A 5,146-nucleotide genomic window follows, 5' to 3' on the forward strand; every position below is an offset into this window, starting at 1 on the left:
TCACCCCCTTTTATTTAACCAGGACAGTGAATGCTGAAATTCTCCCCCAAAAAGTTGAATAAAAAGTGATAAAAAATTCATACCCACTCGAAAATGGTATCAATAAAAGCTAGATTTCACCACAAACTTTTTCGCAAGAAAAATAAACTAATTATTTTTTCCAAAGTTTTTACATTTTTCTTGAAATTTACATAAATTAGGAATACAAACAGTGAAATAAAATGTTCTGTTCAGTGTCACAGATACAAGCATACAATTAAGTGCCTTTACAATGGAATATTAAAACCACAAGAAAAACTATACAATTGTCGCTGGAATCATACTGACCATGAGAATGAATGTAATAGGTCAGTTTTACCCCATAAGGAATGACATAAAAACAAAACTATGGTAGAATTGTGTTTTTTTTCCAATTCCACCCAATTTAGAATTTTTGTACAGCTTCCTACTACATCGTATGCAACATTAAAGAGGACCTTTCATCGATCCTGACATTGTGAACTAAGTATACAGACATGTAGAGCGGCTCCCGGGGATCTCACTGCACTTACTATTATCCCTGGGCGCCGCTGCGTTCTCCCGCTATGCCCTCCGGTATCTCCGGCCACTAAGTTATAGTAGGCGGAGATTTCAGTCACTAAGTTATGGTAGGCGGAGTCTGCCCTTGTTCTGCTCTAGCGCTGGCCAATCGCAGCGCAGAGCTCACAGCCTGGGAGGTTATTTTCTCCCAGGCTGTGAGCTCTGCAATGCGATTGGCCAGCGCTACCGCCTACCATAACTTAGTGGCCGGAGATACCGGAGGTCATAGCAGGAGAACAGAGCGGCGCCCGGGGATAATAGTAAGTGCAGTGAGATCCCCGGGCACCGCTCCACATGATTGTATTCTTAGTTCACAATGTCAGGATCGGTGAAAGGTCCTCTTTGAATGGCGTCATTAGAAAGTACAATCTGTCCAGCAAAAAAATAAGCCCTCATAAGGCTATGTGAACAGAAAAATTAAAAAGTTATAGGAGCCATGGAGTAAAAAATTTTGATTAAAAAACAGACAATCGCTACAGCGGGAAGAGGTTAATTTATTACATGTGGACAGCAAGCAGTGTATCTTGTATCCAAAGTGGAGAATGGAACAATATCTGCAGAAAGTACAATTGTGAACCACCACTGGCATCTCTCTGTGTTCACGGACCTAACGTCAGTAAGTAGATCACAGTGGCATGGTAGCTACAGGTCTGTTTAAAATGAATACCAACTTTTAATATAATTTAAAAAATCCAAAATCCACTGCATATTTGAATGAAAAATATTCTGGCTGCCCACATCCACCACTAGAGGGAGCTCAGGAGTTAACTGCATACTACTCTATTATTAAGTTCAATGTGTTAACAGTATGCAATCATTTTACAAGCTCCCCCTAGTGGTGGCTGCAGGAAGCCAGAATTTTATAATTGAAATATATCAAGAAAATGTTCCAGGGTAGACATTCAATCAGGTGAATTATACCTACCAAATAATATCCAGCACTTTGTAGGCTATTCACAGCTTTTTTTTTTATTGCAGAGAAAATGATTTTTTATCTGGCAATTAGATGGCAGGTACCCCAAGGGTGGTCCCAACTAGAGATGGCCTTGCGGTTCGCGGGGAACTTTGCTAGTTCACGATTCGCCGAACATATGGCGATATTCGCACCCGCCATATTCTTTTACATTGTGAAGAATTTTGACCCACGACACATCCATCAGGTGGTACAGGACAGCCAATTGAAAAGTTTCAGCACATGGACATACCCCCTACCTTATATATAGACCTGTGTGGAGCAGGGACAGGCTGTTAGGGACACCAAACGCTAGCTAATAGGTCCACAAAAGTCTGTTTAAGGACTGGTATAGGTGTGCTATCGATAGGTGTGCAGTACAGAGGGGTGTAATACACTTATAATATACTTTCTAACATACAAAGCATATTATAGTGGATTTGTATTGTGCAGCAGTGGTGAGCGGTTCTGTAGCGATACCGCAGCTACACAGAGTGACAAACGCATATTAGAAAAAATTATTATAACTGGTGTGATATACCAGTCGCCCCCCAAAAAACTGATAGAAACGGGGTGTTATATACCAATAATATACTTTCTATATAGTGCATTTGGGTACAGCAGCATTTGTTTGCGGTTTTGCTGCGCTCCCTCTGCTACACACAGTGACAAGCGGTATTGGAAAAAATAATTAAAACTGGTGTACGCATGCACGTACGCGAAAATTATATTGCCGATATTTCGCACTTCTAGTAATTATTTTTTGGCTGCAAATATGAGCTGAAAGTGTTTCAGGTTCGCCTGCCATTAAAATGAATGGGACCCGCCGCGAACTTGCGGTTCGCGAACATTTGATCGCGTTCGCGAACCGTCCCGGCAGATGTTCGTCCATCACTAGTCCCAACCACAGCAAATGCTCCTGCCTGTGAACCCTGCTCAATGGCTTCCCGTTTGCCCTGATTGACAGGCATAACTGGTATCCCAATCGAAATCTTGCACTCTTCTGCTTCTAGACCTTTCTCTCAGCCTACGTCTTTTCTTTCTCCATTGACATGCTGGTTGATAACCTCATCTAAAACCAGGCCCCTAATGGCTGCTCCTTCTACATTCGGACTTACTAGCTAGTCTCCACATATCCCTAAATTTTGACCTGACTGAAAGATGCATTCTTCGCCATGTAGAACATTAAGGGGTTAGCTGCAAGGCCTGCACCCCATAACTGCACTTTGGTAAAACATGGAGCTACAAGCCGTCAGTTTATACCAATTATCTAAAAAAAAACTGTCAGAAGCAAATCAGTAACTTCTTTCTCCTGATGAACCCTATGGTTGGCTCAAAAGTCTTCCTGCTGATAATGGCCCAGCAGTCCATCTGATTTTATGCTGTATTTGGATGTGTTATTTCGAATTCACAATATGTCTGACTGTTCCACCAAAGTCAACCATAATTTTCCAAGGTAGAGCAAACTGTACCCAGAACAATTCCATGACATTGGTCTGCAGTGAAAGAATGGGTCCAAAATTCGCCGTCAGGACATTGTGGATTTGTAGTGCACCGGCATCAGCCATCAGATGAGGTGCACACTTCCTTTTATGGGCAACTACCAAGTCATTAAACCAGCTGATGACCCATTTATTTCCTTTCATGTGGACAATTGAGTGCATTCCTCTAGTCCCAATAAAACCCTGTAAGTTCTTCACTTCTGATGACTTTTCACCCAGTCTAAGGTGAAGAACTTTACCAGGCCACACTTCCACTGCCCTTTTGCTGCACAGGAAGGACATTATTTTTGGAAAACCTAGGATCGCTCTCAGATCAACATGATCAAATATATGAAGTTTACGTTCAATATTGATGAGCTGACTACTACATCTGCCACCTGAAGGCATTTTATCCAGTGTCGAAAATGTTATAGTCCGTTATAGCCAGTTGGGACAGTCTTGATGGCCAGACCAAGCCTGAGATGCCACCACCAATAATGGCCATCAAGTTCTTTTTTTTTGATCATCTCATAAGGTGTAATCTGTTGTATCAAAAAGTTTCAAGATGCCTCCAATATAAGACTGGTATATACAAATATAATATGAAACATTCATTTTATAACCAATGTCATGGCTGATTGTGACTTCAACTTTGCAAAGGTGTCCTCTAACGATAAAACGGTTACAGATCAGAGACTTTTACAAAAGGAAGGGACGTCCAGCTGTTTCGAGGTCCTTGCCCCTCGTCAGTTAAGAGCAGGGTATTGGTTGTCTGGATCACATGCCTCTTTCTTAAACCACATTGCCTAAAGTAAGTGGATTTCTTCAATCAGAACCAGTCCCACCCCGTCCCCCAGACCTGCATCCAAGGCATCTCATCCAGCCAACCAGTCCCTTGCTTTGTACAGATCAGGCACCAGAATCCTGTAACAACTGTCTATAGAGAAGTATCCGTTCCTTTTGAAGGAGTTTTGCCTTTTCAGGCAGTTTCCTTTATTTTGAAAGAGAGGTAATTTGCATAGATTCTTCCCATGAACCATTACTTGAATAAAGTTTCTATACACTGGTGGATCTTTTCAATAAGAACCTGTACCCTCAGAATGCATATCTTATGTAAGTTGTCATCAGTCACACTTCCATAAGGGAAGGCTTGTTTCAAAAAGTTGCGCAACAGCTACTTTATGGAATAAAAATATTGTATCTGTATGGGTCCTGCATAAGATATTGATATATCTCTGTACAGCTGGACTGGCATTCCATGTTGTGAACCACTGCACAGTGGTTTCCGGAAACTGGTAAGATTGCAAAACACAGTCACCAACTGCCATGCCGGATATATTTTGCAAGCTGGTCTGCGTGAGCCCCCATATTATTATACATCTGTGCCGGAGAATTCTGCTTTGTCTTGAGGAAGTCTTGGGCTCCTGAAGAGACAGAGAAACAGACATAATGATGAAGTGGTCTTCAGCACCCAGCACAATCTGGGTGAATGTAATGAAAACAGGTGATATGGAGGTAAGGGGCAATATCTGACAGCAACCGACCAGACCTTAAAGGGGGTTTTCCAGGATTGAACTACTGGACACATCCTCAGGGTGGGTCATCAACATCAGATCGGTGGGGGTCTGACTCCCAGCATCTGAGCTGATCAGCTGCAGCCTCTTCCTGGGCCTGACCTCCATCATTCATACATGGGTGGGCAGGTCATAGAACCCACAGGGAAACTCCCCAGTGGGCTGATGCCCAGAGGGCCGCCTCAAACCTCCTCATGGCCGCCAGCTGGGTACATAATGATCTGATGCTCTCAGCAGTAATTAATATGCCCCTGGCTGGCATCCCCAAATGCCCTCCCGAATTCAACTGTATCTCCATTCCTCAGGACAGTGATACAACTAAATACTGCAACATGGGTGGCAGTATTTTATGCGACATTGTGATATTTGGTTCTGCTGGGGCGGTATTTTGTGCTGCACTAAGGTACTGCTAACCTTGACTACTTCTGTTGTCCCTGCCTATTGTTGTTGCTCTGCCTTCTGTCAATCTGGATGCGCCTAGGACATAGGGCCGCTTTTTTATTTTTTTTTCCACTTTAAGTTCCTAATTTGCTCCTGGAATTTTAGCGGCTCAGTCTGAT

At 42.8% G+C, this 5,146-nt stretch overlaps 1 pseudogene; it reads right to left on the bottom strand.

Annotated features, from left to right (window-relative positions):
* Window positions 1-2,553: 2,553 nt before the first annotated feature.
* On the bottom strand, window positions 2,554-3,517 carry LOC122943067 (annotated as a pseudogene).
* Between the last annotated feature and the right edge of the window lie 1,629 nt (window positions 3,518-5,146).

The sequence above is a fragment of the Bufo gargarizans genome, chromosome 7 (assembly GCF_014858855.1).
Source record: "Bufo gargarizans isolate SCDJY-AF-19 chromosome 7, ASM1485885v1, whole genome shotgun sequence".
Taxonomy (NCBI): domain Eukaryota; kingdom Metazoa; phylum Chordata; class Amphibia; order Anura; family Bufonidae; genus Bufo; species Bufo gargarizans.